General features: G+C 43.8%; 1 long non-coding RNA gene across 1 annotated transcript; it reads right to left on the bottom strand.

Annotated features, from left to right (window-relative positions):
• Positions 1 to 610: 610 nt before the first annotated feature.
• Positions 611 to 3,126, bottom strand: LOC115285490. The gene is made up of 2 exons (XR_003905545.1): positions 3,027 to 3,126; positions 611 to 1,207 (listed from the first exon to the last, which is right to left on the bottom strand). It is a non-coding gene; the product is annotated as an uncharacterized LOC115285490 (long non-coding RNA).
• Positions 3,127 to 13,131: the final 10,005 nt, after the last annotated feature.

Below are 13,131 nucleotides of genomic sequence, written 5' to 3'. Positions count from 1 at the left end.
ATTGAATGCTGAGAATGAACTGAGAGTTGAAGGGGAAGGGGGAGGGGGGAAAAGAGGTGGTGGTGATGGAGGAGGGCACTTAAGGGGAAGAGCACTGGGTGTTGTATGGAAACCAATTTGACAATAAAATATTATGGAAAAAAAATTAAAAAAAATAAAAAGTTGTGTTTTTCTTTCAATAATATAAAGTATTTTTATCATATACGAGAATTGAAATTACATTTTGCAATGATAATTTGCTATTGATAGATATTTCAATGCATAAGAATGAAATTTCTTAAGACTCTATTATTTATTAATTTTTTTAATGTTTATTTTTGAGAAAAAGACAGAGAGCAAGTAGGGGAGGGACAGAGAGAGGGGGAGAGACAGAATCCAAACCAGGCTATAGGCTGTGAGCTGTCAGCACAGAGCCTGATGCGGGGCTCGAATTCACAGACTGTGAGATCATGACCTGAGCCGAAGTCTGATACTTAATCGACTGAGCTGCCCAGGTGCCCCAAGACTCTGTTATTTAAATTGAGGTTTTGTAGATAAACTTTTGGGTCAAGAGAATACTATTATTTCTCCAAAAGAAGTCCTTATATTACTCAACTTTGAAAGACATTGGTTTAGTTGATTTCATTCATTTATTCATTCGTTCAACATTTATTGTACGCCTATGTGTTATGTGCCAGGCACTGTGTCAGGCACATAAGCAAGTGGTTGGGCCATGCTATAGGTTCCAGAATCCTAAGTGCTGTTACTGACTTATCAAGTAGCATTTTCCAAATGGGTCAAGCTGACAGTTTCGCTGTGCCTTGCTTTCTCCATCAATAAAACAAAGGTAAGAGTATCTTATCTTTTTCTGTCCTCTCAGAGGCATAGAAAAACACCCTGGGATTAAAAAAAAAAAAAAAGCCAACAAAGAATTACTTGTATCCAAATTTGGTGTTTCCAAGTCAGGTGCAAGAGCTAAATCCACATTTCTTCTCACCTCCCGCTAGTCTCAGTGGGAGGGATCTGGGATCCATGGAAGGTCTCAACCAGCTGTAGCAGAAATGGGTTCTACACAGCAGAGCAGATTTTTCACAAGAGCTATTTTCAGATTGTTTACGCTGTCACCGACCTCCAATTTCACATTTCACGAACTCCCATGGGGCCGAGTAGTTACTCCCTTGGAATCTTCTCTGCTTAGCAGGAACTCAAGGGCAGCATGCCGACGGGTCTGGTGTTTAAAGAACAATCTGTCACAAAGCTAAGGGGCTTATTACTCATTCTAACACTGAACACTAAATACACACCAGACTAGATGGAGACATAACCTGGGACCTTCTTACACAGAGCTAATATGAACAGCCATTAAAGTAGCACGTTTGCAAACTCACACTCACTGAACCAGTTCTTGTTAAAAATGCCCAACTCTCAGCATTCAGTTGCAATGCACTCAGCAAGAACTACAGCAAGATGCTTGAACGTGTCAGAGTAAATCTCTAACAGGGCCCCTACCCTGCTAGTCCACTACTACTAGAATAGTAGGAGGGATGAACTTTGCTGTAAGGGAATAAATTCCTTTTTAAATATTCTAACAGACAGAAGTGGATATAGGATCTTTCAATCCAGTCGTGCAAGTTTTTCTGATCCTGAGAGTCATAACCAGCAGTTTCCAAAGCTTCCATGCCTGGGGCCAGATCTCCATGAGTAACTAAAATACTTCATCTGTATGTATCCTCCTATCACTGTAGGAGACACTGTGTGGTCCTGTCAGTGGCTACTCTCTCTCTGCGGAGCAAGAACTGCTAGGGACTTTGGGTGGGCATGGGGGGCACGGTACCTTTATTTATTCAACCGATATTTATTAAGTGTCTACTTTGTGCCGGACACCACATGCCAGAGATACAAAGGTGGATGAGACGCAGCCCCTACCTTACGGATAGATGCCTCTAGTCCAGGCAGAGAGACGGACAAGCGAAAGAGGCAATTCTAATAAAAAGCGGTTAGAGTGATACAGGTTGTTTGCCCTAATCTTGGAGGGTCTGAAAGGGCTTATTGGAGCATGGGTGTTCAAACTGAGATCCTAAGGATGTATAGGAGTTAACAGGTCAATTTGAGGGGATGGTAAAGTGTATAAGTCCCGAGGTGTGGACAGCATGTTAGTCTGGAAACCCATTTTAGATTGGCTGGTCAGAGACTACATGGCGGTAGGATAAGAAATGAGACAGGAGAAGTAAAATCCTTGATTGTATTGCCTCCTAATTATTTTTCCCTGCATTCCTTCCCCTGAAAAAGAAATGGCAGGTACATCTGTGTGTGTGTGTGTGTGTGTGTGAGTGCCTGCATGCGTGCCTGCACCTAATAAAAGAATCAAAACAAAACCTCAAGTAACCCTTTCAACTGAAATGTTTAGTTTGCTTGGTTGGAGGCTATTTACAAGTGAAGTGATGGTCTCTTCGCTTGCTCCAAGTCAGGTCAGGGAAAACATCACATGTGAGGCTAGTTACCGCAGGGTCTGTGACCTGGCGTTTGCCCAGCTTCCAAATTCTCGACCAAAATTCAGTTTTTAAGAAAGAAAATTACCAGGGACTGTCTGTGTAGAAACAAGGAACTGCGCTGGAGGGATGCTAGGAGCGAGTCTCCTGTGTGAATGCAAGAACGATGGGAGGGACGGTGACAATGCAGATGGGCCAACGTTCCCCCTGGGACCCGAGGCTGAGGGTGGGTGTGAGTGAGGGTTTGCGGTCTCTTGGCAAAGTGCCTAGTGGGGAGGCTTCACTGTACAGATATTATAAATAAAAAATTGCATTCTATTTTCCTTTTCTCTGAGTAGAAAAGATACATGTTCAGTATAGATGATTTAGAAAAATGTAAGGGAAATTAAAGGTCACCTGTAACTTTCATCCAGCGGCAACGATTGTTAACAGAAAGTACGGTTGTGTTTGGTGATGCTTATGTGTAGGTTTCTTTTCCAAACAAAACTGGGAATCATATAAGTTACTGTTTTTTGACTTGGTTTTTCACTTAGACTGTCTCAGGAGCATTTCACATACCTTTGCATGTTCTTTGATGACATATGTAGTGGACGTGTGGTACTGTAAGGACGCAGGTCCGATCCAGCCTTCCCCTGTACTTAAAGGGGAAGGCGCCGGCTTCTCCTGAAAGGGCGCACCTTAAGGAGGGACAACTCCTGCGGTGCCCAATCAGGAGAGGCCGGCCTGCCGATACCTTTGACCTTTCTAGAGGCGGGCCTAGTCACGCCCCACGTGGGGTGTCCTGGACCCACTCTGATTGGTCAATACTCTAACTATTGTGATTGGCTCCCACAACTGCCAGTATTGATGGGGGGCAGGGATTGGATCACTGTACACCTGTCATAATTTCCTGTAACGCCCCCTCCCAAAGGCATAAAAGACCCTGCCCTGCCTTTGTTTGGGGCTCTCTCCACGTGGCCAGCGGGTTGGGTGGAGACTGTGAGTGGAGCTTAAGCTTGTGATAAAGGCCCTTTGCTTTTACAGGCCTGACTCCGTCTCCCTAGCAGTCTCTGGTGCTTGTTTTGGGGTGATTTCACAAACTTGGGTACAACAGTACTCTGTTATAAATATAATTTATATTATATTATAATATTATAATATATATTATAATCTATTTGGTCAATTAATGATTTTTTGGACTTTCAGGCTATTTATAAATTTTTACTCTTATTTATTATCTTGTGATGAATATCCTTTTTATTAATCTTTTTGTGCATTTCTCGCCTTTTCCTTAAGACATAGTCCTATATTAGAGTTACTGGATCAAAGAATGTCATTTTAAAAAAATTTTTAATGCTTATTTATTTTTGAGAGAGAGAGAGAGAGAGAGCGAGCACACGCACGTGTGTGCACACACATGTGGGGGAGGGGTAGAAAGCGAGGGAGACATAAAATTGGAAGCAGGCTCCAGGCTCCAAGCTCCAAGCTCTCAGCACAGAGTCTGATGTGGGGCTCGATCTCACAAACTGGGAGATCATAACCTGAGCTGAAGTTGGATGCTTAACCCACTGAGCCACCCAGGTGCTCCAAATAATGTTGTTTTAAAAAACTTATTACTAAGTTTATTCCAGAAAGTTTATGCTACATGGCATGTTCAGCCAGGTGTAAGAGAATGCCATTGTCCCTGCATCATCAGCAACACTGAGGATTATTTTAAATTTTTAAAAATGTTTATTTGAGAGAGAGAAGAGAGAGAGAGAGAGAGAGAGAGAGAGAATGAGCAGGGGAGGGGCAGAGGGAGAGAGAGACACAGAATCTGAAGCAGGCTCCAGGCTCTGAGCTGTCAGCACAGAGCCTGATGCAGGGCTCTAATCCATTAAGTGGGAGATCATGACCTGAGCTGAAGTTGGATCCTCAACCAACTAAACCATCCAAGTGGTCTAAAACTGCATATTATTAAAGTCTGTTTGACCGGTTTGTTTTTGTTAGAAATAACATGTGATGATGGGTCTGTGCATTGAGTATTGGGATCTAAGATTTGAGGTCTAAAGATTCTAGACTCTACTTTTTATAACACATTCTAAATTAAGTGCTAGATATGAAAGTGCTTTGTTAACTCCATGAGCCACACAAGTATAAGGATATCGCTGTGGTTGTCATGCCCAGTGGAGTTGGGTTGAGCTAGGATGCTGCTGAGATGCAGTCTGGTATAGTAGAAAGAGTGCTGACTTTGTACAAGTCCTTCCTCTAGTATTTACTAGGTGTGTACCTCTCTAAGTCAGCTTCAAATGCTATTAAAGACCATGTGGCTTAAATAATAGACATTTATTTCTTACAGTTCTAGAGACTGGGTGATCCAAGATCAAGGTGTCAGGCTGATTCAGTTCCTAGTGAGAGTTCCCTTCTGGTCCTGTATGGGGCTGCCTCTTGCTGTGTCCCCACGTGGCTAAGAGAGATCATCTCTCTCCTATCTCTTCTGGTAAAGGTACCAATTCCCTTCATAAGGACTCCACCCTCATGCCTAATTCCCTTCTAAAGACCTCACCTCCTACTATTATGACACTAGGGGTTAAGGGCTTCAACATATGAATTTTGGGGGGACACAAACATTTAATCCATACTGGTAACCTTGGGCAATTTATTTAACACCAAGAGGCTCAGTTTCTTCATTTGTCAACTTGGAGAATAATGCACAGAGGGGTGTTGTACAACTTACATTACATAATGTGTGTGCATGGAATAGGTACTCCATCCAAGAGAGTAATTAGCTAGGATTTCTAAAAGGTAATCACTTTCTGGATATTACTTAGAGGGATGATCTATTTAGAAACTAGAGTCCACCCCTTCACAAAGTATTTAAAAATTACTGAGAAATGCATACACACACACACACACACACACACACACACACACACAGTTAGCTGATATTAGAACAATAGAGGGGAAAGGGATTTCAGTTTTTGTTGACAGGTGTACTATTTTGGGTTCCTGGACCCAATTCTAGTATGTGTGTGTGTGGTGGGGGAAGGGGGCCGGAGGCCTCCCACTGAACATCAAGAAATTCTCGGTGGAAATCCCCTGGTTTCCTTAATTCGGACACTTTGTACCTGGAGACAGCATCAGATTTCACAGGTTAAAGGCTCAGTCCTGTAGGACGGGCTCCCCCTCCCTCCTCCACTCCCCCATGGGGGGGCAGGAATGGGTGTCAGATGACAGATGTAGGTGCAGGTTGTTACCTGTACTAACTAACGGTTATAAATTAGAGGTTCCCATGACCTCCACTTTGTCTTTGATTAATTTGGTACAGTGGCTCACAGAACTTAGAGAAACATTTTATGTACTACATGATTGTTTTTTATTTAAAAAATTTTTTAAAATGCTATTTTATTTTTGAGAAAGAGAGACAGAGTGTGAGTGGGGGAGGAGCATAGAGAGAAGGAGACACAGAATCCAAAGCAGGCTCCGAGCTGTCTGCACAGAGCCGGACGCAGGGCTCCAACCCAGAAACCATAGATCTTGACCTGAGGCGAAGTTGGATGGTTAAAGGACGGAGCCACCCAGGCGCCCCTAGATGATTGTTTCATTATAACAGGAACTGCCATATTGGGCTGCCTTGGGTGGCTCAGTCAGTTGAGCTTGAGAGTCCAGATTCGGCTGAGGTCATGATATCACAAATTGTGGGTTCGAGCTGCACTTCAAATCCTCTGTTCCCCCCTCTGTCTGTCCCTCCCCCCACCTAGGCACTCTCTCTTTCTCCCTCTCACAAAAATAAAAAAATAAACATTAAAAACAAATAAAAGGAACTGTCAGATGGAAAAGATGCATAGGGCAAGGTATGGGGAAGAGGCCTGGAGCTTCTGTGCTCTCTCCAGGGAGTCACTCCTCCCGAATCTCCACGAGTTCACAAACTTGGAAGCTCTCCCAAACCATATCCTTTTGGATGTTTATGGAGCCTTCATTATACAGGCACGACTGATTAACTCACTGGCCACTGGGGACTGAGCCAAACCCTAGTACCTCTTCCCTCCCTGGGGGTCAGAGGGTGGGCCTAAAGATGCCAATCCTGTAATCACAAGGTTGGTTCCCATGCCAATCAGGCCCCATCCTTAGGTGGTGTAGGGGCATTCCTAAAGTCACAGCGTTAGCAATACAAAAGAAACCTTGCTCATTCTTAGCACTTAAGAAATTCCTAGGGTTAAAAAAATTTTTTTTTAGTGTTTTATTATTTATTTTTGAGAGAGAGAGAGCATGTGACCGTGTGAGAAGGGCAGGGGCAGAGACAGGGGGAGACAGAATCTGAAGCAGGCTCCAGGCTCTGAGCTGTTAGCAGAGCCCGATGTGGGGCTCAAACACATGAACTGTGAGATCATGACCTGAGCTGAGGTGGGACACTCAATCAACAGAGCCACCCAGGTGCCCCGAAATTCTTAGGGTTTTAGAAGTTCTGTGCCAGAAACAGGAGGAAGACCAGATGTGTATTTCTTATTATAAGTCACAATATCACAAGCACCCTGGGCGCATAGCAAGGGTCCAGTGGTTGATTATCCTTGTCATTTCTCCAAGGACTCCTGTTCTTTGCTTTATTATTAAAAACAGAAAAGAAATCCAGAACTCTGAGGGTTCAATCCCCATCATTGGCAAACACTGCTCACAGGCACACAAAGCAACGTGATTTCAATTTCTACATTTGTTTTCATATTCATTTTAAGTGACCATTATTGAAAAGCTCCTTCCTAGAACTTCACTGGGGCCTTACCCCTGACCTAATTCAAAGCTCATTGTCCAGGCTCCCCTTCCCCCATTCCCTGTCCACTCACCCGGTTTCGCCTTCCTTTCCCGATGCCTCAGCTGCCGCTGACTCCAGCAGCGTTTTTCCTCTTTAAGTCTCTGCTCCACAGGCCACCCTCTTCCCCTCATCATTTCTCATTTCTCACCAAGAAAATCTCTCCGTTCTTGCTTTATGGCTTCCAGAGACCTGAAAATAGAGGTAATTTAAATTTGGCAATTATGACGACAATGAAACACCTTTTGTGAAAAGTAGAGTTTAAAATTCAGGAGTTTGCTGCTCTGGAAACCTAACTCTGTCTTCCTTCTGTGGATACCCTGCGGGGGTGCTTCTAAGGTCACCTCTGACCCGCTTTCCCAACCAGAATGAGCTAAGAGCAGGCTCCACTTGGAGGGGTGAGGATGCGGTGAACCAGAGGTACCAGGTTCAGGTTCAGCCTAGCCTCTTCTACCTCAAACGAGCTTCCTAACCTCCCTCCCCACAACCCCGAGGAATCTTTGCCCTCCCACACCCTGCACCCTGCACCAGGGCTGTGGCATGCTCCAGTCACGTGGTGGCACTGGGTAGCTGGAATCATGGAGTGAGGCGGTTGGGGGTGCAATTTCTTCTCTGCCAGTGACTAGATGAGTCACCTCCTGTGGGCTGTTCATGGCAACCTTTTCCTCCATCCTTGGAGCAGAGCCTCCTGAAGATTTCTCTCCCTCTGTTATGAAGTGCCTTAAGCTCTCCAAAAGTCAGCAGCAAATGTATTAGTGCATATTAACATTCTCCTTTCCTGGCACACATCTAGGCTACCACTTAAACGACTGGGCTCCAAACCTGCTAAAATCAGGTTTCAGGTGGAGGACACGGGAAGCACGGGATGTGGAGCCGTCTCCAGACCTGTGCCATCTGCTCTCCTCAGAGAGATCTAGTGGCTCCGGCCTGGGAGGGAGGGGCCTCCAGGTGCTTAGAAGGAAGCCTGCTCCTTCGTTATCCTTCCAGAGACTTTACTCTTTTGTTTTGTTTAGTTGTGTTTTTGTCTGGCAGGCTGAAAGAGAGCCTGTCCTACTTTCCAAGAGAACAATTGCTCCAACGTTGTAAGAAATTAAGTCCCTGGGAAAAAAATCTTGTTTGAGAGGGCTTGTAATGGCTCCTTGACCACATGCTGTGCTGCCCAATTTATAAAAGAGAAATATTACAGAAGTTGGGAGTCAGAGTTGGTGCACACAGCCATTGCTTGAAAAGGGATGGATGTTTCTTGGGGACAGTGATCCTCCCCCAAGGCTCCCCAGCATTTATTTAGTCTGGAGAGAATCTGTCAGCCAGGCTCCCACCCCTACATCCCAGGAAGAGCTAGGCCCATTCATTGTCCTCTGCATTCAGAAATGATAATAATTCCTCTGAGACCTAATGGGGCTCAGGAGAATGGGCTTGGAACTGCTTTTTAAGTGACTGTGTGGGGTTTTACATTTTGCAGGTGTTTTCTATTGCCAGCTTGTGGGGTTGCCCACTGAGTCAAAAATACATTACTGAGAAGATAGGCCTTTTGGAAGTATCTTAAATCACATTTGTTATTTCCCTCCCAATAACAAGAGCATTTGGCTCCAAGTTTAAAATGATCCTTACTAGATTTTATATCAAAGATTTGGACAGCAAGATTGATCTGAGGACTAAAGCATGACTTTAGGTCTCCGGGATATCTTCCTCCTCTCTGGGGGTCCCTCATCCCTACACCCTTCACCAAGCTGCTGTTCTGCATCCTATCAAAGTGCGTGGTTTGTGTATCATGTTCTGTCAGCTGATTCCTGTTAAAATGTTAGCCAATGTTAGGATATTCTCTGGGGAGGGAGGGTTTTTGCATCTTAATAGGTAGTCTGAATATGTAAAAGTTTCAGACTAAAGCAGCACATCCTCACTGGGGAAGAGGCAGGCAAGTTTGGATGGGCTGAGGGTGTGTGAGATCTGAACCATTATAAAATTTTGCCGTGTATGTTCTAAGATGCATTGGTGTGGCCTCTGAGTAGAAGTCAAAGACTGAATGACAGTTGCTCCGTTCTGTTCCCAACCCTGGGAGCAAACAGGGGCTGCTGTGGGAGCAGTCAGCAGTGACCATGCTACAGTGTGGCCAGATCCTGCATAGAAAAGTACAAGATGCCCAGCTAAGTCTGCATGTCCAATAAACAATGAATACTTTTAGCAAGAATATGTCCCATGTGATATTTGGGTTATACTTATACAAAAAATTATTTATCTTAATTCAGATTTAACTGAGTGTCCTGTATATTATCTGGCAACCCCCTACCACACAAGTCTGTTGTTAAAAAATAATTTCTTTCTTTTTTAAAAAAGTGTTTATATATTTATTTTGAGAGAGAGAGCGAGTGAGTGAGCATGCGTGTGCATGCACACGTGCACAGGAGAGGGGCAGAGAGACAGGGAGAAAGGTAATCCCAAGCAGGCTCCATCTGACGAACTGTGAGATCATGACCTGAGCAGAAATCAAGCTTAACTGATTGAGCCACCCTGGCACCCCCAAAAATAATTTCTAAAAGAGATAAAATCATAACCCCTATACAAACATAAACATGTATCAAAGGTTAAAGTCCTTGATTAATGAGGGAACAAGTAAGATGTTGCAGCTGGTTCAAAAGAGAATTCAGCACACATACGGACACACGCATATATATAATCAGGAAACGCTGAAATGATTTAGTTAATAGAGGCAAAACGAGCCATATTCATAGGGCAATAATCAATTGCATTGCATTGGGAAAAATCAATTTCCATTTCTCTGGACAAGAGTCATGGGCATTACTCTCATTTTTCTACAATTTGCAATAGTTGCAAAGTAGGTCAAAGATAATGAAGGCACAGATAATTGGGAAGGGTGTATTAGAATGTTCAGTAATCATTTTTTGATGATTTTTAAAAGTTTATTTATATTAAGAGAGAAAGAGAGCATGTGTGTGAGTGGAGGAGTGGCAGAGAGAGGGATCCCAAGCAGGCTCTGCACTGTCAGCACAGAGCCCAACATGAAGCTCAGTTTCAAGAACTGTGAGATCATGACCTGAACTGAAACCGAGAGTTGGACCCTTAACCAACTCAGTCACCCATGCACCCCCAGTTTTGCCTATTTTAAAGTCTTTCACAATTTCTCCCAACAGTGTCATGATCTTTCTTGTCTCAGGGCCTTTGCACATGATGGTTCCCCGACTTCCTTAGTAATCTTGTATTTGTTACTGATATCCCCCAAATCTTTACCTCTGGGAACTCCTCTCTGACCCTCAGTCTGGATTAGATTCATGCTCTACAGCATAGGAGAATGTTTCTTTCATTAGAGCATTTATGTCACTTTTTAATTCATTCTTTTTACTGAGCTCTGTAATTTCTTGCTGGATCTAACCTCTGTTCTCATTAGCTTCCTCATTAATAATTATACTCTGGTCTTTTCTCCTGTCTGTTACTTGACCACAACAAGTCCTTCCCTGCCACAGAGATTTTGCACCTGCTGTTCTCTGTGCCTGGAACTTTTTTCCCTCTTGGCTTTTGCATGGCATATTTCTTTTTCATCTCTCAGATCTCAGTTGAATACCAGGAAGGAGTATCCTAATCATCTTATCTAAAGATGCTCCCTTCCCCACCTTTACTTTTTATCTCAATGGAACCTTGGCACAGATCAGAACCCCCTCATGGGCTTGTTAAAACATAGATTTCTGGGGTCCACGCCCAGAGTTTTTGATTTAGGCATTAGGGGGAGGCATTAGGATCTGTGTTTTAACATGTTCTTGGGTGATGCTGCTGCTGCTGCTGAATGGGGCACCACTCCTGAACAAAAAATGCTCTGATTATTTTCTTTCAAAACATAACATTATTTCCCTCACCATTTACTGATTTGCTTTCTGTCTCCCACACAACTGATAGCTCCATATGGGGAGGGACATTGATGGCCCTGTTCTCTGCTTTATCCACAGTACCGAGGGCAGTGTCTGGTTTTATAAAAGATGTTCAATAAATATTTGTTGAATGGATGAACCATTTTTTCTTTTTTCACTCCTGTTCTGTATGATTATAAAGGGTTTGTTCATGAAAGCACTGCCGAATTCAGGTGCTGACACTAAGCCAAAGGGATTGGTTTTCATCACAAAGTTTGTGGAGGAGCGATCTTGATAAACCACACCAATATCTGATCAGTGTCTGTTGGGACCTGTACTGTCCCATGAGTGGACCGTCTTCTTTAGGGCCAATGGCACGGATCTGCAGTTTGCTAGAATGATATCAGGGCTTTGGGTACTGATGTCAGGGTCCAGGCTGACCTGGGTTTTGCTAAGACCAGCGCTATGATGAGCATTCAGAAGACATGGGCAGGTAAGGGTGGGGAGGCCCCAGGGCTGCCTCGCCCAAGAGGCAGCTTGGGCAAAGTAACAGAGAGAGTCAGGAGCAGGGCCACCCCTCCTCTAAGTTCGGCAACAGGGGGTGCTCTTACATCTTTAGTCTTGGTATCTTCTCAAATGTCTTAGGGTCCTTTGCCCTTCTAGTCCTAATTTATGGGCCTCCTGATGCCAATATTCTGTTCCAAAACCCCTGGTCCAGGCCTTAGAACACAGCCTCTGGCCCTTCCTTCTTAGCAGCCATCTAGGTGCTGGCTCATTCTTTTCTACTCTCTTCTGTATCATTCCTCGAGGCTTTCATCTCAACAAGTCATGTGATAAACTAATGCATCCTTGAGAGTGAGAGACAATATGGGATAGTGCTTACTCCTTGAAAGTATGTGCTTTGAAGTCAGCCCTAGATTCTAATCTTATTCATGCTAAATACTGTGTGTCCTTGAGAAAGTCACTTAACCATTCTGTACTTCAGATTATGGGGGTAACAATGGCACTAAATCATAGGTTGTCAAAGGTATAGAAGAGATGATGCTTGTAAAGAATTTAGTCTCTGTGCCTTGTAGCCACCAGGATAATGGTTTAATACTCGTTTCTGGAAATAGTTTTCTATTTTAATAAGGGACTTTGGTAGACACATGCTTTGACTGCAAGAGTCTGTGCAGGTTAGTTGTTTGGGAGCCTTCAGATGACAAGACATGAGCAGATGCTTATTCTATGTGTGGGTTAAAGGAACCCTCTGCATATCTCTCTTGGGGACAGAGCATTAGGTGACTTGGCCACTGGCTGTGGTCCTAAGGAAGAAGCTCTGGAAATTAGGATAAGACAATAATAGCAATGTTGTATTCAGGAGCATTGCTTTAAATAATCCTTCTCCTTAATAGCTTTGCCCCTGGCGTGTGACAGGTGTTTACATTATTAAGTAAAAGCATTTAAACAGTGACCTCCTTGGTATAAGGGTGAAGGAGATTAAAATCCAAGCAGTGCTCTAGCCATTTAAATCAATGAGACTTGTCAGATCTGTAACACATGAGCTACTTAGAGGGCGCAGGCACCTATTGTTTTTGAGGTTCAACTAATATCTCAACATGCTCATTCCTTCAAAGTGTGGCCAGGCCCTGAGATGCTCATTAAGAGCTGGTCTGGCCACAGCCTCTCTGCCTTTGGAACCAGCATTATTTAATAGTTGCCTAAATGTTCACTACCAAGTAGTTAAGCTATTAGGAAAGATCAGAGCTTGGGTTATATCTGCTTAGTAAAATGACCTTTCCAGGAATCCCAGTGCTCAAGTCTCTTAACTCATCAAAGACCATGAATGCTAGCTCCTCCTCCAGTACGGGGTGCTACACCGGGCTGCTGGGCTTCACCCGGAGTCTCCCTTTGTTGAGTTGTGTTGCACAGTTTTGCCACAGCACTGGAAACCTCAGGTCCACCAGCACTATTGAGGAACCGAGTTTTTGAGACCTAAGTTTTGTTTGTTTATTTGTTTTTGTTTTTAAACTTCATGTTATCGCCATGCCCTGGATTTTTTTTT

The sequence above is a fragment of the Suricata suricatta genome, chromosome 1 (assembly GCF_006229205.1).
Source record: "Suricata suricatta isolate VVHF042 chromosome 1, meerkat_22Aug2017_6uvM2_HiC, whole genome shotgun sequence".
Lineage (NCBI taxonomy): Eukaryota > Metazoa > Chordata > Mammalia > Carnivora > Herpestidae > Suricata > Suricata suricatta.
This window is presented reverse-complemented; position numbering and strand designations above follow the sequence as displayed.